This window comes from Mus musculus, chromosome 17, assembly GCF_000001635.26.
Source record: "Mus musculus strain C57BL/6J chromosome 17, GRCm38.p6 C57BL/6J".
NCBI lineage: Eukaryota > Metazoa > Chordata > Mammalia > Rodentia > Muridae > Mus > Mus musculus.
This window is the reverse complement of record NC_000083.6, coordinates 22,497,446-22,523,843: the sequence shown is the minus strand read 5'-3', so window position 1 is coordinate 22,523,843 and position 26,398 is coordinate 22,497,446. Positions and strand designations below refer to the sequence as shown.

At 41.7% G+C, this 26,398-nt stretch overlaps 1 long non-coding RNA gene across 2 annotated transcripts; it reads right to left on the bottom strand.

Moving 5' to 3' along the window:
* Positions 1-1,729: 1,729 nt before the first annotated feature.
* Gm30818 (predicted gene, 30818) lies at positions 1,730-26,398 on the bottom strand. Of its 2 annotated transcripts, NR_168627.1 has the most exons (7): positions 26,317-26,398; positions 25,557-25,647; positions 15,275-15,553; positions 15,031-15,192; positions 10,773-10,909; positions 2,473-2,529; positions 1,730-2,054 (listed from the first exon to the last, which is right to left on the bottom strand). It is a non-coding gene; the product is annotated as a predicted gene, 30818 (long non-coding RNA). The 2 variants fall into 2 exon arrangements; NR_168628.1 differs by lacking the exons at positions 1,730-2,054; positions 2,473-2,529 and having other exon boundaries at positions 10,590-10,909.

Genomic DNA, 26,398 nt, shown 5'->3' with positions numbered 1-26,398 from the left:
CAGGCACTCTAACATATCCAGGATCACAGGAGCTTGGTCACACCAGGATCTCAAGTTTCCAAAGGCAGCTTGACTCCCAGGAGCTTGGACATATTCAAGATCACAGAGAACTCCAAATAGGCTGAACCATAAAAGAAACTCCACCTGTCACATAATAATCAAAACACCAAATGCACTAAACAAAGAAAAAATGTTAAAAGCAGTAAGGAAAAAAGGTCAAGTACCATAGAAAGGTAGACCTATCAGAATTACACCAGACTTCTCACCAGAGACTATGAAAGCTAGACGATCCTGGACAGATGTTATACAGACACTAAGAGAACACAAATGTCATCTACTATGCCCAGCAAAACTCTCAATCAACATAGATGGAGAAAACAAGATATTCCATGACAAAACCAATTTTACACAATATCTTTCCACAAATCCAGCCCTACAAAGGGTAATAGATGGAAACCACCAACACAAGGAGTGAAACTAAACCTAGAAGAAGCAAGAAAGTAATCTTACAACAAACCCACACAAACATAATTCCACCTCTAACAAGAAAAATAACAGGAATTAACAATTACTTTTCCTTAATAACTCTTAATATGAAAATTAATATTACCAACATATCCTATTTGATTGAACTCCAAAAATATGAGGAATTAGAAATTTGTTGGCTGTCATTTCATGGTCTCTCTAATTTGGTAATGGTGAGGAATAGGTCCAATATCATAAATCCATATACACTTTCTGCTTCTTTGTACATTACAGGGTCTTGCTGTGTGCCACATAATGATCTTGAAATCATGCTTCTCCTATCTCAGCCTCCCTATTAGGATTGTTTATTTGATGTTTTTACACTATACTATGATTTCCAGAACAGCTTACATATTTCAAAATTGTTTATACAGCCAACAGGTACATAGACAATTAATTTGGGAGGTGGCTTGTAAGAGAGCAGCAAAGAGTGAGACTGAAGGCTTTGCTTGATATTTATAATTATCAGTTTTGAAGAAGAGGACTTTATTTTGTCTTCTTTTTTTTCCAGAGCTGAGGACCGAACCCAGGGCCTTGCACTTGCTAGGCAAATGCTCTACCACTGAGCTAAATCCCCAACCCCAGAAGAGGACTTTATAAGGTACTCTTTTCCTGAGATGTATGCTTTTCAACATCATCACAGCCAATGAACCAGAATCTTACCCTCACCTAACATCTGTGCCACCTTCCAAACAGAACTATTGTTCACTGAAACAGTTGATGAATGACTTGATAGCTAGACCATCTTAATACACACACCATTTCTTTCTTTCTTTCTTTTCTCTCTCTCTCTCTCTCTCTCTCTCTCTCTCTCTCTCTCTCTCTCTCTCTCTCTTTTTGTTTTGTTTTTTGAGACAGGGTCTCTCTATATATCCCTGGCTGTCCTGGAACTCACTCTATAGACCAAGCCAGCCTTGAACTCATAAATCTGCCAGCCTCTGCCTCCCAAGTGCTGGGATTAAAGGTGTGCACCACCACCGCCTGGCCCATACATCATTTCTTAAATGAATGTAACCTGTTCCCTGTAGGCTGAGAAGGACAACAATCACTCAAGTCAAATAGCTTTGACTGTAACAGGAAATCTGTATGCAAAAGTTGTGCCTACAATTCCTTGGTGCAGCAGAACTGTCAACTCTTATTACAATGAACTCCAATCTCCAAAAACTGTTCTTATTTTGTGTTTGTACCACAGTAAGAGCCAAGATTTTAAACTCTACTAAAAACAAAGCAAACAAAAAGACTTTATTTATGTTCATTACAAAAACTAATAGTGACATATTATTTTAAAATAACATACAGTTAATATATTTGGAGTTATTTAAAATTTATATTGAGAAAAATGTATGTATTTTCAGTATTGCAGTACACAAACAGCTACATAAGATTGTTCAATTGATAGTTGTTTTCTATCAAACAACTTTTATAATACTCATTTTTATTGTTGCAACATTTTATGAATTTTAAAGAATATGACTAAAAAAAAAATGAAAGGTTTTGCAGGTTTTGAAAGGGGAACTCTCCAGGAGGAGCTGGGATACAAAAGGGAAAGAATAGATATAAGTCTATTTACTCACAATATGCTTTTAAATGTTAACAAATTTGGATAAATTGAAATTATGTATCTTTTATCATCATAGTGCAATAAAACTTAAATAAAAAGAATTTTCTTTTACACCAACATTAACAATTTATTCATAATAGATATAAGAACCATCACGTTTTTATTAAAGGACTTTTTATATACAATACAGTCACAAAATAAGATAACAAAACAAGCTTAAATCTCTATGAATGTAAAATGACTAAATAAAAACCTTACATTTCTTTCAATAGAGAAAACAATAATTAAAAACCTTAAATTTCTATTAATATACAATAATTCAAACAAACCCTCTAAAACCCTAGATAATAATAACTATAACACATCCAGCGACTAAAATTACCCACCTCCACTTAAGCGATTGGGATGATAGTCTTCTCCTGCTGTATTGGATCAAAGGATTCCTGTTTTGGGCCCCAAGAGGAAAATATGGTTAGTCTGAATAAAGCTAGCTGTAGCATTTATTGCCCAATCTCTGGGTTTATCCAGTATCTGTATTGTCTGTTGTTTGTCCCAAAAAAAAAAGATTAGTCTAAAAAAGACTGCATGTAACATTAATTTCCCAGTATCTGTGTTTATCCAGTTTCTGTATTGTCCTTCCAGTCTATATATTGTCCAATCTCTGTGTTTATCCAGTATGTGTGTGTAATCAAGAGCTTGGGCTAGCCCTTTTGAAATTCATTTCCATGAATTGTTTTTTAAAAACCAGATACTGAGACAGTCTGTGAATCACTTGGGCAATTTGCTTTGTGAAGATCTCCATGTCTCTGGTGATAAGAGGACTTCCCTTGTTTATCTAATCCTTAAAAGTTTTGTTGGTAAGCATATTTTTTCATTCCATGTACATACATAACTGAAACCACACCCCCACCGTGAAACTTTTAGATGTTCCATTCTAATGTCAACACATCGTTAAGGTGTATTTGTTGACCTGGTTTGTTTTGGATTGAACTGCCCTTCCTGATTCATGTGTGGTATCTGCTCAATAGACTAGACTGCAGCTGCTGACTCATGTTTGGTGTTTGTTAGCGAACTAGACTGAGAACAACGACTGCTATGGCTACTCCAGTGAAGTCTGCCTGTCGAGGTCGAAAGCCTGGAGGCTGTCTCAAGTAGAGTCTCAAGTAAACTCAACCTCCTGAAATTTTGGCATTCTCATAGCCTGTATACTCAAACCCTATCCCCGCATTAGTATTGTGTATGCTCTCTTTCAATATTGTTTTATTATAAGTGCCTTTAAAGATTGAATTTTAACATAGGTGAGCCTCCACCAGTGTTCCAATGTCCTAAAAAATCCTTGAAGTCGATGAGCTTGGAATTCAGTAGGAATTCAGGGAGAAGTTTTCCTATTCAGTAACATTCAAATTTACTTCTAGTAGAGTTGGTGAAACTAATTAGGCATTACAAAGATCGGAGCTAGAATAGCTAAGGGCTAGTCTGCAGAGTGATTACTTAGGACAGTAGCCAAGTCTCACCCAAACAAGGGAATACACAATGGCCTACTGAATAGGTAGATTAACCATGAAAGAGTTAGGGAATCCTCCTGAGACAGGGTTCTTCACTAGGCCCAAAGGAACAGCATAATCAGGCATTTACTAAGAATCCCTGATGGTGGGCTTAACAATAGACTAGCATTACACCTGGTTCCCTTCTTAGTGGTAAACAGTGGCCTGATCCCCGCCATCTTTTGTTGTATACATTCCTTCTGTTTTGTGTCACTGTAACTCTGTGGATGTGTCCTGCCTGGCTTTTCTTGTTTTTCTTCTGTATAAAAAGTCTGGTGTTCATTTGGATGATACACTCAGATTCAACACACTCTCTCGTGTTGTGTCTGTTGGTCATTCACCAACTCCTCCCACCTGCAACCAGAGATCCATTCCGCCCAGATAGGAGACCAAAAAAAGGGGGGTTAGTGTGCATCAGTTGGTGCTCGAAAAGGCACTAGGACAGGAATTTCCCTAAAGAACTATTTATGAACAGTTCCACTTCCCCATATTCCAATGCCCTTCCTTTTCCACTACCTGTTGTGGGTGGTAGGCCAGAGAGGAGGTTGAACCATATTAAAGTAGGTTGTAAAAAATATATGACTACAAAGAGAAATACTGGGGCTCAGAAAGAAGGAACAAAATATGGACAGGGTCTATTTCTGACTGATTCACAATCAGTATTTGGAAGGAGGGATTAGGGAAAGGACACAGGAAGTGCTGCTTGGTTGGAGGCTGGAAAAGTGGCTGTGGCAGTCTCTCTACTGCCAGGATCCCTTTGTGATGAGGAGGCCACAGCAGTGTGATGTCCCCAGAGCCCTCCTGACACATCTCAAACTGAGCTTTAGGACTCAGTGTCCTGAGAGATGCACTGGGTTTCAGATGAAGGGGAATTCTCTCCTTCTGAAGAATAGCTTTAGGGACTCGTGGATGAGCACCAGCTCCATGGACACAGCAATGGACATGAGCATTGGGATGTATGCTAAGGAGCGGCTGCTTTTCCTACTATTCCCATTATTCACAGAGTATCCACTATCACCATCAGCTGAGACCAAAGGGGACATCCCAAAGGTGAGCAAAGATGTGGTTCACACACATGGAGCAGCACACTGTTGTTCACAAACTTTACTCCACATTCCATAGAAAGACAGGTGTACTGACAAATTATAGCATTTTGTTCTGTTTGTCCTGTAATGGGTGCTATACATGGGAGTGTTGTTCAATACATTAAACTGATGCTGTGCACCTGTACGGAGGACTCCCAGATTCACGTAACAACAGGTAGCTTCAATTCTCCCAGATACAAATCTCTCTCAGATAACAGCTCCAGGGGCCCTTATACTATTGTATTGAGTTCAGCGAGTATTGTAAGGGAGAATGACAGGAGTGGAGGAAAGAGCAATGAAAGTGTAAATGGAGAGATGAGGCCCCTCCATTCCCCTTGCTCATATTCAGTGCTCTGTCCTTGCGCTATGGTTCTTGAGCATTAGAGTCCTATTGTGAGTGGGCAGTCATAAGAGAGATGCCTCACTCCTGGGTATTCTCATTCCTTGTCCTTATCCTACATAACTATCTCCAGGATGTACAAAAGACAGAAAAAAATGTGAAAGAGACTCAGATTCCAGCACAATTTATGTAAATGTAAGAAATCTGACTTGTGAAATTTTTCATACAAGGATGTGAGCTCAGGGCATGGGGATCTTCATACTGAAGATGCTATGCAGGGTGAGATTGGAACACATCCCGGTTGAATGTGACACTAAGGGATATAGGATATGGAGGCAATGGAGGGACTATATGGCTACAGGTGCCATATTTACAGAGACTGATGGGCCTCTTGATCCTCTGCTTTGGGCTGATGTTTTCGACTCCTGTCTTTTACAGTCTTATCAAGCAACTTTTCCTGAACTCCACACCACAACCGTTTTCAAACCATAATAAGAAAATGGATCACCTTCCTTTCTCGGAGGTCTCGGAGGATCTTATACAGCAGAAATTTAGCGGAATTGTCTGGGGCATATCCTCTGTATTCTTGGAGACAGTTGTGGCTACTGCCCAAGACATCAGAAGCCCTTCTTTACCAGGACATAAAACTGCGAGATTTACTGCTGCATGTGGGTCTGTCAAAGGACTATCACAGGCTCTAGGACCTCCATAGCTTTCTCAGGACAAGCCATTGCCTCAACAATTTGTAACACCAAGCTTTGTATTTGTAACAGGTTCAGAAAATGCAAGAATTAACAAGTTCTACAGCAAACTAACACCTTTTGTTTCCAGAGTAGGGCCTGTGGAAGAGCTGTTTCTAGTACTGAGAGAGATACAGGCATACCTTCCAACTGAAAACAGCCCTAGCAAAATGCAGTGAATTGGAAAGGCACTACAGATTCTAATGAACAAAAACATTAAGCAGCCATTAGCCAGCCCACTGGCAACTTGTTCAGGGGTGCCCCACACAATAAAGCTATCAGGTCAGTCTCCATCCTTCCTGAGCATTTTCAGATACTCCAGACTCATGAGGAGCCACAGAATGAAGACAAGGCAACTAATGAGGGGAACAACAAGGAACAGCTGTCAAATTACTCCCATCCAGGGAACTGAATCAGCTTCAGGGACATTTCCAGCAGTAATCATAATTGAAATAACAGGCCTCAACTCTCCAAGCCTGTCTAGCCCTCCATCTTCAACTCTAAAATCTACAAGTTGAGCCAGATGATATGGTCTGTGTCCAGGGAGATGCCCTCACAAAGGCAATAGCTAAGTGTAACATACACCATGCCTAAAATAAGAGGCTAGGTGTTAGGGGTAAAGACGTGCCTTGCACTTCAAGCCCATGCTGGGAGGAAGCTGACACCCAGGAATCCTGCACTGAGGACAGACAAGCTGTTCTATGTGGACACTGAGGAGCACCATTTCTTGCTTGACACCAAATACTGAGAGGAAGCTAAAATCAAACATCCCAGAGCTTCCTGTAAAACACAGAAAGAGACTTTATCTGCAGATTCCTGAGGCCAGGGATCTCACTCCACCCTGAGTCTCACTCCAGCTGAAAACTTTCCCAGGTTGTGTATCCCTCCTCACACATCTGTGATTCCAAGGCTGAATACTATTCCAAGGCTGCCATGATCCTGGAAAATGTGCATCACCAAGATCCAGGAAGGACAAGGGTAGAAAGCATATCAACTGCCAGGCTAGAAAGATCTGTATTTAAACAATCACCTGTAGACCCAAAACCCCTTCTACCTGCTGCCAGTCATGGGACCTCAAAGGTACAACCAGATCCATGGTAGAATTACCTGAGTGATGTGCCCTTTGCTTCCTGCTTCCAGACAAAATTGATGAGAGCAAGACTATCTAAGGAACTGGAAAAGGAGCCTGGAACAATATACCGCCTCAAAAAAGGACAAGTGAACCATAAAAGAGGTTTGAAGATGTGGTCTTAGGACATCCCTGCTGACATGTGATAGTGGTTGGCTCTGAACAAAATGTCCCACCTTCAATGGCCAAACAAACCAATACATGGGAGGTGAAATAAGAGCCACCTCCTGCCTTGAGAGTGAGTCTGGAATCCAGTAAAATTCCCAGTGGCCAAGCCATCAATATCAGTCCCAAGAATTCAAGTCTGTAGGGGCCAACAAAACACAGGACATCTCCAAACACCTACCTTAAAGCACTCAGTATATTCAGCTCTAAAAACACAAGATTATAGTAAGATGGACTTGAGATCAAGCATGCAGCCAAAGTCTTGGCCTGTGAGACCTCACCCTGATGGCCCCAGAATAGTACACTGTGCCACAGTCAGCTTGTCTTCACAGCACTCGCACCCAAGATTCCAGAATAATTGCCAAAACCCCAAAACTTCCAGGGCTTAGTTGATGTCTTCATGAGAAGACATCTGAGGTTGGAGACTCAGGAGTTCAGAATTCCCAAGGATAAGATCAAAGTGAAGGATCACATTCATTCCCATGAAGAGAGGCAGAGTAATATAATATCTAGAGGAATAAGTCAGGGAGAAAGGATTTCGAAACTAAGGCCTTCGTTTCCAAGTTCCACTAAGCTCAAGGATACAGCCAACACTTCCCCATATATACCAGGAAAAGGAGAGGATCCTCCTAATACCTTTTGGAAAAACATCACAAGTAATGATATGGAACATTATGGAAATCTCAGCACAAAATCAAGGGGAAGGGACATTCTTTGAAGAACAAAAGCCCAACACCAGCTACTAAGCACAGAACTTACTAACAAAAGACAATCTACTCTATGGCAGCTGAACTGCAATCCCTCATGAATGATCTGGTTCTTATCCTGGCAAGTAATATACATGACCCATCAAAGGTACAAAAATGAAAAGTAGAATCAGTGACGTCTCAGCTGGGTGGCTCATCCCACACTTCTGAGGTTCTCTATGACCTATACCATAGCAGAGCAGCAAGCAGGATGAGCGGTGGCCAAGCCAGAACAGAGAGGAGCACAACCATTCATTCACATACAGGAGAATTGGAGACAAACTGCAGTCAGACATTGATGCCAGAGGACCTGTGACCATCATCTAACCAAGTGAAGAGAGGAATGACCATCCATGTTGTTAGAGGGGAATTGGAGATGTGCAGGAGCCAGGTCTTGCTGACCAGAGATTCTGTGACCTAGGTCAAATTAAAACAAAGATTGGAATGGGTGGATGTCCACATAGAGTCCAGAGGGGCACACCCATGCATTCAGATATAGAGAAATTGGAGTCAACAGCAGCCAGGCATTGTGCATGAAGCCACTGATGCCAGGAGACATCTAGGAGAAACTCAAACCTAGCAGGTGATCTTGCTGAGATGGTTCCCTCATGAACTGTAAAGGATGTCGGATTTGCTTCTTTAGGCAAGGCCGAGAAGATTAAGTTGGAGGAAAGATTCCTGTTATTAATTTATTTTGGTTATTATTAAATTTATATAAGAAACACTGGGTATTAGTCCACCCTTTGTACACATTTCTGCAGGGTAATGAAAATATACTGCCCTTGTAGGGATACCATATTTCTTAATTCTTAATGATGATGATAAAAGAATTCCTAAGATTATATTAGGAATTATTAAGATCTTTAAGAATAGACTGCTATTAAGACCTTTCCTATGTGAAAACTGCAATTAGAACTCTGCAAGTCTTCAAAATTTCAGAAGAGTTCATTGTTTCTGAGAGAGAAAACAGGCTTTTACAACTGAGAGCATATTCCAAAGGGTTATAAAACAATTAACCAAAGGTCATAAAAATAGAACTAAGAATTTACTATAGGTGCAAGGAGAGAAGATAAAAAAATTGACTGGGTTTATAAGTAGAAAACTTCCATAATAACTTAGTCACAAAAAATATGTTTTTTTTTTTACTTTCAATGAGCCTGTTGAGCTAGTGACAGATAATGAACTTTTAGCCAGATAATTACTCCTAGTTGATATGCATGTAAACATTCTCTGTTGTAAACTTCTTAATTTATGATTTGAATTTATGTGTAAACTTGTGGTGATCTTTTTACCATGTGATCATATATTCTGAAAGATACATAAGTAGTAAGGACAAAGACAGTACAGAGAATTCATTTTTGAAATGGTATGGTTTCTCAGAGTTCTTTGTAGACATAGAACTTGCAAATAAAGACTAAAATCACATTTTTCCCCCTGGGACTCCAGAAGCAGGCTGAGAGTTAGATCTGAGAGGTTCCTGCAGAGAAGGCACAAAGGCTACTTTACTTAATGCCCTGCCTTTATGCTACAGGTGTGAATTGCCTAAGCCAGTGGTATTTTAACCCTCAAAATGAGCAAGAATTATAAGAAGTATAAGAATTATAAGAATTATAAGAAGTATAGTCAGGGAACAAGAACATCTGGAGACTCTCAGTCTTTAAAGATATGCTTGCATCAGATTCTTTGTCCAGCTGTGCAGGCTCCAGGCAGATTGACCCACACCAAAGGATAAAGAAAGGAATGGGCTGTAACTGCCTTACAAGTCACAATGGGAAAGGAAATTCCCAGTGAGTAAGGAAATTTTACCAGATGGTGAATCAAATTCAAACAGATAAATGTCAAGGACAGGAGTGATAGTGTCTGTGTAGAAATGAAAAGACTCAAGAGGGCTTGTTGTCCTATAAAAAAATGAAACAATGTGTTGATGGCTTTCCATCACAGAGATGAAATACAAATAGCCATTGGGGCCCAGAAGAAAGAAAGAAAACAGCTGTTCTGAAGCAGTTTTTCTATGTTATCAAAGCTAGATTACAACTAATCTGAAATAGGTTTGGGCACATCATTAGAGCATCTAGCAACTGTGGTCACAAAAACAGCAAAATAATTAACATGATACAATAAAGTATCTATAGAGAAAAAGGAAAGAAGTGAGTAATAAAAATGAGCTGGAGGATGACAAAAAGAAAAATGTAATCCTAACCCCTTCAGTGAACAGCCATAATCATGTGCATTAGAGGACAAGGCTGGTAAACTTTAAAAACAACATGGTTTTGGAAAGAAGTTTGTTTGTTCTTTCATTTTCTTTTGTTTTTAATGCAGCACATGTTGGCTAATAATGCCACAATTCTCCAGCTTAGCTTCCTTAGTTTTGGGAATGTTGGCATTGCTACCATGCCAAGATAAAAATGGTAATAAAGGTAATCTCTACTGCAGGAGTCTGAGGTTAGAAACACAGTGGACTGGAAAAAGGAGGAGGTTGTGTGAGAGGAGAGCAAAGAAGGAGGAAGGGAGGGAGGGAGGGAGGGAGGGAGGGAGGGAGGGAAGTTGGGAGGACAGGAGAGAGGGAGAGAGGGAGGGAGGAAGGGAAGGAGGGAGGGAGGGAGGAAAGGAGGATTAATTGTTCATCCCACTGGAACTGCCAGTAGAAGATTCATTCATAAACGAAGTGAATCTATATGTTGAAAATCCCAACAAGCTCATAAAACAAAACTAAATAAATCATACATAAATAAAATAACTAGAACTATTAAACTCTTTCAGGTTACATAAAATATATTACTATTAAAATTATGTTCCCAGAATGCTCCAGATGTACACACTCTTGACTTGTCAAAGAGTCTCTTGGACTACAACAATTACTATCCAACAATCTAGTCAGTGGAACATCATTTGCCAGTCACTACCCTGGCAGAACACACAGGACTGGCCAGCATTCACCTCTCAGTCTCCTCCTGTCTTGTGTCTAAAATCACAGATTAGGCTTTTGAAGCCTGCAGAAGGAATGCACAAGTGTTATGCGGAAAGCTCCAGTTGTCTCTACTCTCCACCCTGCAGCAGGTTGGGGTCTTGTGTTCCTGAAAAAGAGGAACACAGATGACATGCACTGTAAGATCAAACACCCAGAATTCAGTGAGTGAGCAAAGAAAACTGATACACACTTTTAAAACAAGGCAAATGGATGGAAAATATCATCCTGGGTGAGGTAACTCAATCGCAAAAGAACACCCATGGTATGCTGCCACACACCTCCAATAGGATCTATATGACAAGTTCCACAGACTGAGGTGGTTGACCTCAAAAGGAGGAAGCCTCCTGGAAACAGTTGTGGAACTCTTTGCGGGAGAAAAAAAATATTGAGCCCTAGTTCTCATGGCATCTGTGTTGTTTTCTCTAATTCCTTTTCTTATTTACATGTTTCTGGTAGCCTAGGCCAATATCTTAAGCAAGAGTAATGGGTAAGAAACCATCCCTTGAGATGGGGTCACTAACATGACCTTATCCCCGGGAAAACCAATCCTTTACTTTTTAAGTCATTTACAAAACTATTATGAGAAATAAAAACTTTCCCAACAATAGAATTTCATATGGCTACTCGTGTGTCATCAGAGGTGGATTTTGGTATATGGTAAAGAAAGCCTTAATTAGAAAGAATTAAAATATTTCAAATTTATGTGTTGAAGATTTATAAAAAATCAGGGGTTAGATGTTAAATAATAATTGACCATATAGGGCTGGAGGGTTAGCTCAGCAGTTAAGAGCACTGACCTTTAAAGATTTCTTAACCTGCTCTTGGAAATATGCCACTAGCCTTGGACGACTGCCCCCATTGAATACATCCTTTTAGAATTGTTATAGTTTGATTATTAATATAAATAATGATGTTACCTGTTCTGTTTGTGATTGTTTCAGATACAGTTTCTAAGAGATATTTTTGTGCTATACTATACCAAATGATTTTTGTTGGTATTTGTGATTGTTTCACTGGATACAGTTTCTAAGAGATGTAATGTTTGGTTTTTAATGTATATCCCCTGCTAAAGAGCTGCAAAATATGCTCAGATTCAAACTGCCTCTGTGTTTGTTTCTGTTTGTCACCACCTAATCCTTACCCATGGTGGCCTTGAGAACCCACATCCCAGGGACCCCCATACACAGCTGGGGTGGTCTATGGCAGTATGCACTCACTGTTAAGTGGATATTAGCCCAGAATTCAGAATACCCAAGATACAATCCACAGATCACATGAAGCTCAAGAACAAGGAAGAGCAAAGTGTGGATACTTCAATCCTTCTTAGAAAGCGATCAAAATACAGACAAAACATAGAACAGAACCTGAAGGAAAGCCATCCAGAGACTGTCCCACCTGGGGATCCATACCATATACAGTCACCAAACCCAGACACTATTGTTGATTCCAATGAGTGCTTGCTGACAGAAGCCTGATATAGCTGTCTCCTGAGAGGCTCTGCCAGTACCTGACAAAGAAGTGAATGCTCACAGCCATCCATTGGACTGAGCACAGGGTCCCTAGTGGAGGAGCTAGAGAAAGGACCAAAAGAGCTGAAGGGGTATGCATCCCCATAGGAGAAACAACAATATGAACCAACCAGTATCCCCAGAACTCCCAGGGACTAAACCATCAACCAAAGGGTACCCATGGCTCCAACTACATATGTAGTAGAGGATGGCCTTGTGGGACATCAATGAGAGGAGAAGCCCTTGATCCTGTGACAGCTTGATGCCCCTTTGTACAGGAATGCCAGGACAGAGAAGCTGGAGTGGGTGAGTTAGTAAGGGGGGGTGTGCAGGGGAGGGGTAGGATAGAGGGGTTTTCAGAGGGGAAATGGGGAAAGGGGATAAATTTTGAAATGTAAATAAAGAAAATATCTAATAAAAAATTTAAAAAACAACAAAACAAGTGGACCTAGCAGAATGAACTCACACCTCTCCTGGCACTGTACCCTATTTCTGTGCCTCCCTCAGAGTGGGCACATGAAGGACAGAGGTGTCCTTCTCTTGAAAGCACATTTTACCATGAATTAAGTCTGTTATATAATGTCATATATATTGGTGGGCCCCATTTTGGCCCTGGTTTGGGACCAACCCCGAGCCTGGTTCAGTCACTTCCGTATAGGGATGACTCAACAAGACCTCTTTGGTGTTGCTTCTGCCCTACCATTGCTGATGTAGAGCTATGCCATTGGCCCTGTCAGTCACTCCATACTCTCCATCACCCTTCCCCCGCCTCCTACATCATCTTACCCCACCAAAAATCCCCCTATGTTCTGAACTTATATAAGTGAGAGGCTGATGTCATAAAATTGAGTTCATACTTCAACAAGATTCCAGGTTGTGTGTGTTTCTTTTGGGTCATCAACACTCACCATCCTCCTTGGCCCCGTAGAGACCCAGCAGGACCTCTCTCCTGGGCCAGCCAGAAAGGAGCCAGATAGATAGATAGATAGATAGATAGATAGATAGATAGATAGAGATGTAGATGTAGATGATGTAGATGTAGATATAGATATAGATAGATATAGAGACAGAGATAAATATAGATATATAACAAAACTATGCACAAGGGTCTAAATATACCTATAGGTGAAAAGTTAATTTGAGAAAAGGGGAACCAGAAAGCACCTGAGGGGTACTGAGGCTGTTCATCACCATTTTTTGCATCCTGTTTGGACAAGAGCTGATGAACCTGGGGTCTAACACTGCACTGCCATTCAATCTTGGCCATCAGTGGACTGAAACCCCTAATTTATGTCCTGTTCTGAGGGCCCTGAGCAGGCCCAACTATTTCTGTTTAGGTTCTATTCAGGGGCCTTGTTTGTAGCGCCTTCCTGGAACTAGCCTCCTATCTAACACAAGAACAGTGTCTTAGCTAAGGAAAGCCTGAGTACACAGGCTGGTTAATGTCCTCTAAACACAATCTGTCCACCACAAGAACGGAGGATCCACCCAGGGAAAAGGAGGAGGTAGACCTGGGATTATCCCTGCACCATCACACTTCAGCAAGACCTGGAATTATCCCTGCACCATCACACTTCAGCAGTGTAGATGGCTCATCACAGAGAACGGAGCCTTGTGGCAGGAAGATATGCTCAATCATTGGACATCAGGCCCTCTCAGGTTTCAGGGCCAAGCTGATATCCCTGCCAGAGATGCTTATAGTGGTAATTGAGGGTCATAACCACTTTGGAGGTTGTATATCAGATATCCTGCATATCAGATATTTATATTATGACTCATAACAGTAAAATATTTACAGGTTGGAAGTAGCAATGAAGTAATTTTATGGTTGAATGGCACCACATCATGAGTAACTGTATTAAAATGTTGCAGAGTCAGGAAGGTTGAAAACCACTGGCTTATATATAGGAAGGAGATGAGGCAGGAAGGGCCAAAAGGACAAGCAACTATGTAATGCTATAGTGTTTTAATCAGTGACTCCTGCTTACACTGAGTGAATTTTACATAGATTCCTAACATTACTTGAACATGAAGTCTATAAGAAACATCTTCAAACTTCAAACAGGGCCATGTGTGGCCTGTGCCCAAGGACTGGCAACAAGTCTCAGTGTCCATTGTGGTGTTCTTAGTCATGGTCTGAGGTATTCTTAGCCACCCTGCAAGAAAGGCACCTTGTGGAATCTGCTAAAAGGTAATGTCTTCTCTTTTGTATGTCATATACGTTTTTAGGGTATGTGCTCCATGAACATAAATTGAATATGCCCAGGAGTGTGGTACAAGCTTAAGAGTTTAGTGAACTCCTATACTGAGCATGCTCAGGGCACTAGTGTCTTCCTGCATGGAGCATGTGCAGGGAGAGACCCACACTTCTACCCATATGCACAGGCTCATGGGGTGAAGTGCCCATGCTTTACTTGCTGGAGCAGGATGTGGCTTCCCAAATAGGATGCCAATTGTTCTCCTCATCCCCTTCAGGTAATAAAACTTCCTCCTCTCTTTTGTCTCATCTCTGCTTAGTTTCTCTTTCACTCACTGCCAGGAGGACCCTTGGTGTTTGTCTTGCATTTAGACAATCAGTGTAGCCCATACAGCAGGCATCTGCCATGCTGTTCTCTATATTTCTTCTGGATCAGTGACATGACCTGCTGGGCCTACACAGTTGTGCCTACTTCAGGACAGTGAAAGCCCTTCAGGGATAGAGAGTTAGTGGTGGACTTACTCCTCATATGCACATTAGCAGTGTCCTGGGTAGGGAATGGGAATATGGATGGCCCTTCCTCAAGTTGTCCCATCCAGGGGACAGGTGCACAGGTACTTTCACCTCTCAAGGCTCAGCTGAAACACTTTCGCATCTTGTTCAGGAATTTTGTAGCAGCAGCATCTGGAAAAGAGAAGACATGACTGTTCAGCCTAATAAATGTGCAAATGGAGCCAAAGGGACCTATTTCCCGTGGGTGGCTCACCTGGTGCTGGTGGTCCAGGTTCCAGGACATGTTGCAAACCCAAGTCAGGGGCTGGGATGAGGGAACCATTCTTGACTAGCATGACCAGGACATCATGGCTGGAGTATCCAGAGTTGCACTGTTGGCTGGTGGGTGGTCAGGCACACATCCCCTTGAAGCTTGAGCCTGACTCCTTTCTGAACCTCTCAGTCCTACTCAGGATACTCCCTGCTCCCATGATTCAACATCGACAGAGATAGGCCTTTTCTCCTTCATCTCTTGAGAGACACAGGAAACAGACTGTTGGAAAGATTAAAATACCTCACTGATGCAGTACTGAATAGTCTTCAGCAGTATCAACAGCATCCTCTCACCCTCTTGTAAATGCATTCTGGGCCAGGAAAAGCCATTACCCATATGGACCAGGACAAAGAGAGGTGACAAAGGTCTCTTTTAGAATCTGAGCATGCATGAGTAATTATGAAGGACAGATCAGTTTCTGACAAGTCCAGCAACTGTGGGTCCCTCCCCCTGGTCACAGAACTGTTCACCTTTACAGGAAGGTCAGGAGTACACCCAACTCTGCATTCATTCCTTGCAACCTTCAATCTCTAGGAGATTGTCTAAAACATGTCAGCAGGCTCTACCATCTTCCATGTGTTCAATGTGTCTGACAGCAAGTTTGCTTCTCCTTACTGAACAGAAATCCCAGCATCAGTATTGAAGGCACAAGCATGTATGTGAACATGATGCACCTTGCCACTGCCCAAAAGTCATGTCTGAAATACACCCTCTTCCAACATGGTCCAGTAGATATGAGGACCAGCAGGGCAAACCTGCCAACACACACACACACACACACACACACAAGCTGCTAGCTATGATACCATGCTGCTGTTGACCCCTACACTGCTAGGAATGGAACTATGAAAGAAGGAGGGAAGGCTTGTCAGAAGATGCATAAAAACTCCTGAAACACAACAGTAATGTAGCAGAGGGTGAAAGTGTGCATCGGGATGCCCAGTATGCTCTGAGAGCTGGCAGAGGATGTGAGTTAGCGACAGGGATCAAGAGAACCAATAGGCTCTGATATACTAGTGTACATGGGACAAGCTGGGCAGCTGGGGAAAGGCTGGATACCTAGGATTTTCTATGGGAAAACAGCAGGGCAGTGTCCAACATGGCTTGACAGTGTGCAATGTAAGCAGATGGAAATGACTGGGAAAGGGGGAGCATGCCTCCCTAGGTCCTGTCCCTCCACACTTTGTTTATTGGGTAGGTCCAGTAGGACCTGACACTATACACAGCACAGTGGTGGCAGGAGGAGGGGGTCCTGATTCTTCAGAGTGCCTTGAGTTTGGTAGTTGAATTCCTAACAAGACTAAATCTTAGCAGTGAACACAGGAGGTTAGGAACAGCAGGGTCTGATTCCTAGCAATGTATGTGAGGTAGGAGGGTCTCACAAGGTATAAGACTTAGTATTGTATGTGGGGTGAGGCACAGTAGATTTACCAGCATAGAGTGAAACATAGCAGCATCTTTATGAGTGATGGGGACAGTGAGGGAATGTGTCCAGCAAGGTCGGATAAACAACCCGTTACCCAATAGTGAGGCTAGGGTTCCAGCAGCATCTGTTTTATGGCAGTATATATAGGGCTCTAAGTGAAGGCCAGCAGCTCCTGCAATTACCAGTTTATGTGGTGTAGGGCCCAGTAGGTCCTGAGTTATGGAAGGTTGAATGCACCCACCAGGTATATGCAGCCGGCGTTGATAGCTTCCAGTGGATATGGTGTATCTGTGAGGGAGGTGTCAGCAAGGCCTGATACCTAGAAGTTTATAATATCCACTCTCTCATGCTGCTGCCCCAAATACAATGATAATTTTCAGGCAGGGTTGGATACACTCATCTAGAACCCATGTAATGTTTAAGGTGTCAGGACTCAAAGGACAACACACCAGAGTGGCTACACCATTTACTATACCAGATGACAGATGCTACTGGACCATACCAACTCCCTGCTATCTGAAAAACACAAGCAAGCTATCAGGCCCTACAGCTTGTCCCCTGATGAAGCCCCACATATAGTGCCATATTGAGATCCTTCTGGACACTCTCCACCATCCACATGACACACACTGAGGTTTGAAGCCCTCTAGGACATCCCCTCCACTATCACAAACAACTGCTAGGCCCTAGGTCCTGCTGCAATCGCCTTTCCCCTTTCCCACAGCCCTAAATACACTGATTTTATCACTCCATGCTGGGTGCCCACACACACAGTGCTATTTTTAGGCAAGGATGTGCATTCAGGCATGGATGGACACCTAAAGCCACCTTCCCACATAACATTCAGGTGTCTAGGCCTTCCTAAATACCCCTTCCCTGAGGATACCACTCTGCACACAGTGCTAGTAGCTATCTGACATTTCTAGAAATCCCATTGACACTGCCACACAGTTTGGTCTAGGGGACAGCATGCTGGCATTGTACACACACAGACTCATGAGGGGATGTCCATCAAGACTGATGTTCTAAGTTTATCCAGCAGGGCCTATGACATAGTAGATTATAGTCTGTGACAGGGGTACAGGAGTCTCCATCAAGGCCTGATAACTAATGTTGTAGTAGGTGCTGATTAGAGCTGATGTCTAAGAGGGTCCTGACACCGAGAAGGACATGTGAGCTTCATTAATGTGAGGCTGTCAAGCAGGGCCCAGCACATAGCAGTGAGTTGATGGTACAGTCGCAGGGAGTATCCATCATGGACTGATGATTATGAGTCAATATGAGGTTTTGTCAGAGATCAGGACCGGATACACAGAACTAATGTGATGCATATGTTTGTGACCCGTTCAGCATGGTTCAATACCCAGCAGTCAGTGTGGTGTTTGGTGGAAAGTCATGCATGGCCCAATACTTAGGAATGTATTCAAGGCACTGGGGATGTTGTACAGTAATTCCTGGTGCCTAAAAGTACAAGTGCTATTTAACAGTGCATTACACCTGGGGTATATGCCAGGACAGGAGGTGTTCTGCAAGATGTGAATCTAGCAGGCTATGTTGGTTAATGGCAGGGGGTGGAATGACAAGCAAGCCCTGATACCTATCCCTGTATCTCTGGTGGCAATGTGGTTAGGGGAATGTCTAACAGGTTCTGGTACCTGGCATTGTATATGAGACAGCAAAACAGCTGCTGTCTAGCCAGGACTGATGTCTAGAAATCTATATGGTGATTGTCCTTCAGGTACTTGAAGTAACAATGTATATAGGGTGTTAATGTAAGACTGTAGGAGATCAAGTCCTGAGGCTCACCCCATCCCATACTACCTGACAAAACAGTGCTATGATCAGATCCAGTAGAGAGTCCCTCTCTGCCACACATAATATGTTGGGAATCTGGTGTCACCACACCACACACTATACCACTACCGCCCTTGAACTATTGCCTAGAGGGACCTTTGATGGCCAGGCCAAATACATACAATTTCATGTCCCTGTGTGCAATGGTGTTCTCATGGCATAGTGAACTGAACAAATTATCTGTGTGTGGATGTGCTGAGCCTGTTCCTCCTGAAAACTGTCAACCTTCTGTGGCTTAAAACATCTCCCTCTGCTGTACATTCTATCACCATAAAGATGCGTTTTCTGATGTGGAGCAGCTTCATGATGTTTGGATGGTCCAGAACTTAACTTGTCAATTTCAGTCCTGTTGTCTGTGTCATTTTTCTCACCCCTTTCAAAAGATCCTGACAGCAGACCACACTTCTTTGTGGAGGTGGCAGAGCCATCTAAAGCTGCCTTTACTGAGGCTCCTGAGGTGTCACATTTTCAGAGGGCCTGACTTCCAGGTCCAGCTGCATCACTGCCTGCTCTCTTCACTTCCCTGCAAGCCGCTTGACAATTTCCACCCTAATATAAGCTGACAAACAATGAGATGAAAACCATGGTATTACAAACAAGAGAAGCAGGTTTGGAAGAAGCCTTACTGTTCCCAATTCCCACATAGAAAAGTAAGAGAGAGGTAAGATGGTCCCATAGTGCACTTCTGGGTCATAGAAAATTAACAACATAACATTGGAATTTACTGGGACCAGCTGGATCCAGGCATCCAGGAACTCCACCTGACCAGTGGCACAGGTTTCTTCCAGTTTGGGCCCGTGCCCTGAGCAAACCTTGAGCATAAACTCCACAGCCAGTCCCACAACACCCAGAGGAAGTTCCACTCCCAGGCTCTCTAGCAATCCCAGAATCCCAGGTTCACAGTTTCACAGGATCACAGGATCCCATAGGCAGCTTGACTCCCAGAAGCTCTGACACATCCAGGATCTCACAATCACAGGATCCCAGAATCACAGGATCTAACAATCACAGGATCACAGAGACAGCTTGATTCTGAGGAGTTCTGACACAACCAGGATCACAGGAAGGACAGGCTCCAGTCAGACATTGCTAGGACAGGTAGCACTAGAGATAATCAGATGGTGGGAGGCAAGCATAAGAACATAAGAAACAGAAACCAAGGTTACCTGGCATCATTAGAACCCAATTCTCCCACCATAACAAGTCCTGGATACCCCATGTACTGGCTAGTTTTGTGTCAACTTGACACAGCTGGCGTTATCACAGAGAAAGGAGCTTCAGTTGAGGAAATGCCTCCATGAGATCCAACTGTAAGGCATTTTCTCAATTAGTGATCAAGGGGGAAAGGCCCCTTGTGGGTGGGACCATCTCAGGGCTGGTAGTCTTGGTTCTATAAGAAAGCAGGCTGAGCAAGCCAGGTGAGGCAAGCCAGTAAAGAACATCCCTCCATGGCCTCTGCATCAGCTCCTGCTTCCTGACCTGCTTGAGTTCCAGTCCTGGCTTCCTTGGTGATGAACAGCAGTATGGAAGTGTAAGCCGAATAAACCCTTTCCTCCCCAACTTGTTTCTTGGTCATGATGTTTGTGCAGGAATAGAAACCCCGACTAAGACAAATTGGTACCAGTGGAGTGGGGTATTCCTGTGACAACCTGACCATGTTTTGGGGAGGACTGTGGAAGGACTTTGGAACTTTGGGCTTGAAGATCCATCCATTGTTAAGACCTCTGTCGGATGTTGTGTAGGAGCTTGGAAGATAATGTTGAGAACACTGCAGAAGTTGGAGCTCTGGTGTGTGAAATTTCAGAGGGAAAATTAAAGACTCTTTTCAGGGCCATTTCTGTTTTGATTGTGAAGATTCTGTAGTTCTGGTTAGCTGGGGCTGAAGAATCAGCTGTGATTAACAAGATACCAGAACTACTAAAGCAAAAACTTTGCATTACTGGGACTATTGATGCTGGTTAGCTGGAGCTAAGAAATTAGCGGTGATTAAGAAGAGACCAGCATCATTGAGGTGACATCTTCTGGGAAGTATTTTCTGAAAGCACAGTGGCTGTGTTCCAGATATAGCCAAAGTTGTACCTTGTGCTGTGGCTGGACTTGGTAATGTGTAAGGGTCACCCAGGTGGTACTGGTTTTGAAGGCATGAAGGAGTTGAGCAGAGCAGCTGAGGCTTGGCACTGTGAGAGGCCATGGAAGGCCATTGGTGAAAGTGCAGCCTCAGTTGCAATTGATGGCCCAGGACTGAAGGGGTCATGCAGTGTTTTGGAGATGCCAGTACCATGAGATGACCACCAAGAGCAGCAGCAGCAGTGGAGTACAGGCATCTGGAGCCTAGAGGATGACTCGTGTGCTACAAAGGGCCTGGCTGGAGAAGTGACCCAAGCCCTTGGAGGAGCCCAGAAGATCGTGAGTTGGATCCCAGACATTGGACAGTTGGAGATTGACTTTTGCTTTTGATTGTGACTGTGCCCTGATATTTTCCCTCTTGAAGGAAGAAACTGTTTTAGTGGAGCCCACAGTTAAGAGACTTTTAATTGTAAAAAGACTTTGGATTTTAAAAGAGATGGATATTTTAAAGAGATTGAAATTTTAAGCATATGTAAAGACTGTGGGACTTTTAAAGTTATTTAGAATGGGGATGAATAAGATTGTAAGGGTTGAGGCTTACTAGTGATGTTTTTGTGTGTCAAGTTGACAAGGGGTCAATTGTACTGGCTAGTTTTGTGTCAACTTGACACAGCTGGCGTTATCACAGAGAAAGGAGCTTCAGTTGAGGAAATGCCTCCATGAGATCCAACTGTAAGGCATTTTCTCAATTAGTGATCAAGGGGGAAAGGCCCCTTGTGGGTGGGACCATCTCAGGGCTGGTAGTCTTGGTTCTATAAGAAAGCAGGCTGAGCAAGCCAGGTGAGGCAAGCCAGTAAAGAACATCCCTCCATGGCCTCTGCATCAGCTCCTGCTTCCTGACCTGCTTGAGTTCCAGTCCTGGCTTCCTTGGTGATGAACAGCAGTATGGAAGTGTAAGCCGAATAAACCCTTTCCTCCCCAACTTGTTTCTTGGTCATGATGTTTGTGCAGGAATAGAAACCCCGACTAAGACACCCCAATACACTGGAAAGGCAAGACTCAGGTATAAAATCACTTCTCATGATGATGATAGAGGACATTGAGAAGGACATAAACAACTCCCTTAAATAAATACAGGAGAACACGGTTAAACAGCTAGAAGCCCTTAAAGAGGAAACACAAAAATCCCTTAAAGAGTTAGAGGCAAACACAATCAAACAGGCAAAGGGAAGAAACAAAACCATCCAGGATCTAAAAATGGAAGTAAAAACAATAAAGAAATCACAAAGGGAGACAACTCTGGAATTAGGAAACCTAGGGAAGAGATCAGGAGTCACAGATGCAAGCGTCACCAACAGAATACAAGAAGAAAGAATCTCAGGTGCAGACAATACCATAGGAAACATTGACACAACAGTCAAAGAAAATGCAAAATCCAAAAAGATCCTAACCCAAAGCATCCAGGAAATCCAGGACACAATGAGAAGACCAAACCTAAGGATAAAAGGTATAGAACAGAGAGAAGATTTCCCAACTTAAAGGGCCAGTAAATATCTTCAACAAAATTATAAAAGAAAACTTCCCTTACCCTAAAGAAAAAGATGTCCATGGACATACAAGAAGCCTACAGAGAACTCCAAAAAAAAAAAAAAAAAAAAAAAAAAAAAAACTGAACCATAAAAGAAATCCCACCTGTCGCATAATAATCAAAACACCAAATGCACTAAACAAAGAAATAATGTTAAAAGCAGTAAGGGAAAAAGGTCAAGTAACATAGGAAGACCTATCAGAATTACACCAGACTTCTCACCAGAGACTATGAAAGCTAGAAGATCCTGGGCAGATGTCATACAGACCCTAAGAAACCACACATTCCATCCCAGGCTACTATATCCAGCAAAACTGTCAATTATCATAGCTGGAGAAAACAAGATGTTCCATGACAAAACCAAATTTTACACAATATCATTCCATAAATACGGCCCTACAAAGGATAACAGATGGAAAACACCAACACAAGGAGGGAAACTACACCCTAGAAAAAAGCAAGGAAGCAATCTTTCAGCAAACTTAAAAAAAGATAGCCACAGAAGCATAATTCTACTTCTAAATACAAAAATAACAAGAAGTAACAATCACGTTTCCTTACTATCTCATAACATCAATGGAATCAATTCCCCAATAAAAAGACATAGGATAACAGACTGGCTATGTAAACAGAGCCCAGCATTTTGTTGTATACAGGAAATCCATCTCAGTGGCAAAGACAGACAATACCTCAGAGTAAAACGTTGGAAAACAATTTTCCAAGCAAATGGTTCCAGGAAACAAGCTGGAGTAGCCATTCTAATATCGAATAAAATCAACTTTCAAGTTATCAAAGTTATCAAAAAAGATAAGGAAGAACACTTCATACTGGTCAAAGAGAAAATCTACCAAGATGAACTCTCAATTCTGAACATCTACGCTCCAAATCCAAGGCCACTCACATTCATAAAAGAAAGTTTACTAAAGCTTAAAGCACACATTGTACCCCATACAATAATAGTGGGAGACTTTAATACCCAACTCTCAGCAATGGACACATCATGGAAACAAACTAAACAGAGACACAGTGAAACTAACAAGTTATGAACCAAATGGATCTAACAGATATTTATAGAACATTTCATCCTAAAGCAAAAGAATATACTTTCTTCTCAGCCCTCATGGTACCTTCGCCTAAATTGACCATATAATCAGTCACAAAACAGACCTCAATATATACAAGAAGATTGAAACAATTCCATGCACCCTATCAGATTACCACAGACTAAGGCTGGTCTTAAATACCAACAAAAACAGTGGGAAACACACATACACATGGAAACTGAACAACACCCAACTCAATGATAACTTGGTCAAGGAAGGAATAAAGAAAAAAATAAAGGCTTTTTAGAATTTAATGAAAATGAAGACACATCATACACAAACTTATGGGACACAATGAAAGCAGTGCTAAGAGGAAAACTCATAGCTCTGAGTGCCTCCCAAAAGAAACTGGAGAGAGCTTACACTAGCAGCTTGACAGCACACCAGAAAACTCTAGAACAAACAGAAGCAAATACACCCAAGAGGAGTAGATGGCAGGAAATAGTCAAACTCAGGGCTGAAATCAACCAAAAAGAAACAAAAAGAACTGTACAAGAATCAACAAAACCAGGAGCTGGTTTTTCTTTGAAAAAATCAACAAGATAGATAAACTCTTAGCCAGACTAACCAGAGGGCACAGAGACAGAATCCAAATTAATAAAATTATAAATGAAAAGGGAGACATAATGAAAATATATCTTAAGATAATTATTCTATTTGTTGAATATTAACAGTTGAAAATATTAAAATCATGTTTACAAACATCATGGAATTATTATTGATAAGTTTTGATCACTGTGCTTGAAATTAACATTTTCTTAATGTTTAACTTCAAAGAGTTTTTTCCATTTAAAAAATTTTAAACTATATTTACTGATAAAATAATTTCTCTCCTAGAAACACTGATAATCTTTTTTGAGCAAACTTATAATTAGACCCTATACACAGACATATAGTGTGTTTTCAATAACTGTTAAGTAGTATCATATAAAGGCTTTTGAATATATTTCTTAATGGTTCATTTTTAATATTTTATGCTCTTATACTATGCTTAATTCCTAAAGAATATTTTGTATGTTTTGAAACAATTTAGTATTCAACATTAGATATAGAATCCTCAGATATGGGCAGTATTAAATGTTCATTGATGATATTTTTAGGGTATGGAAGGCTATGAATATAAAAGTTGAACAAAATTTTTGTATTTGATTCTCAAAATACTCAATATTATTAATATGTTTGATGTATAAAATGCATTTAAATAATAAAAAATTTTAAGAAAAAAAAAAGGAAAAGAACAACAAATACAACCCCAAACCAGTAGCTGATAAAACAGGCTGAAAGTGAGAGCTGAGACTAACCAAACAGAAAATAATGAACAATGAAAAAAAAATCCTGGTCCTTGGAAAGGAGAGACAAAACTGAGGAAGCATTCCCAAATTTAAGGATATGAGAAGATACAGAGTAAAACTAGAGACAAATGAATGGGATACAGTAGCAGATACAGCAAGGCTCTAGCAACCTTTAGAACAGGCCTGGAGAGATGGCTTGGGCTTTAAGAGCACTGACTGATCTTTCAGAGGTCCAGAGTTTAATTCCCAGCAACCACAGGGTGGCTCATAACCACCTGTAATGGGATCTGATGCCCTCTTCTGGTGTGTCTGAAGACAGCAACAGTGTACTAACTCACAACAAATAAATATATAGATCTTAAAAAGAAAAAAAAAGAATCATTAGAACATATCTAAGAATCTTTGAAACAGATATAGGAACCCTATACTGCAACCAATTGTGAAACAGGGAGAAATGGGCAAATTTCAAAATACATATAAAATGCTTGAATAGATCAATAACAAGCAATGAAGTTAAAATATTAACAGGAAAAAAACAAAGGTCCAAGGCTTGACATATTCATAAATGAATTCTACCAGACATTTAAAGAACACCACTGTTCCTAAGATAATTCCATAAAAAGGGAAGGGACACTTTCCACTGTGTTCCAGAAAGCTAACATTACCCTGTAACCAAAACCAGACCAACAGAGAGCTGGCTGCTTCCCTGGATAAAGCTGCTTACGATCAGACCAGATGACCCAAGTTTTTTTTTTCCTGGAGCCCACATGGTGGAATGAGAGAACTGGCCTCACAATTTGTCCTTCCCATGTGTGCAGACATACACAAACAATTAAAACTACAGTAAACCAAATACTATTACCAATAATTTCATGTAAAAGATGTGACAAACCTTAACGATAGTCCGTGATACTTCATGATAAACAACACATTTATAAGCTCATGTTCATGAACATCAGTTCACTCACGAATATAAGGTGAGTCTGAAATACAGAAATCCATAAATAAAATCACGTGAAGAGTATACGAGATGAAAAAGGACCTAGCCTTAAGAATGAAAAGTGACAGCTGGGCGTGGTGGTGCATGTCTTTAATCGCAGCACCTGGGAGGCAGAGACAGGCGTATTTCTGAGTTTGAGGCCAGCCTGGTCTACAGAGTGAGTTCTAGGACAGCCAGGGCTACACAGAGTAAACCCTGTCTCGAAAAACAAACAAACAAACAAACACAAAGAATGAAAAGTGCCATTTTCCAGAAAATAGTTAGAACTAAGGATAATGCTTCATGTGACAAGCCAAGTCTCTAAAGACAACTGTGGTATGTTCTCATTTCTATGCATAATGTGCCCGTTTTGGAGGATCCTGGACATAAAAGGGGGACATGAAAGAGGGCAAAGCTCTGCTTCCCTGTGATGGTCCACAGGGCTTGTGCTGGGCAGGAGCCTGCTTGTCTCAGCCACCACGAACTGGCCAGGGAGTGCTGCACAGAGTCCTGGGAGGTTCAGAATCTATATTCTGCAGCCCTAAGGCCTCCATTAGCCAGGCAGTGTGAAGAAAGGGTCAGTGCCTACAACACAACCAAAGTGGTTCTGACAAGCTGAGAAGGCAGGTTAGGGAGTCACATCATCAGCAAGACTAGAAAAACTAGGCTGTACCTGGGTGCTGGGGGAGTACACAGGAGCAGCTCTCCTGAAATCTAGCCTGAGCACACTGTCTCTGCCAATGTAGCCCCGGAGT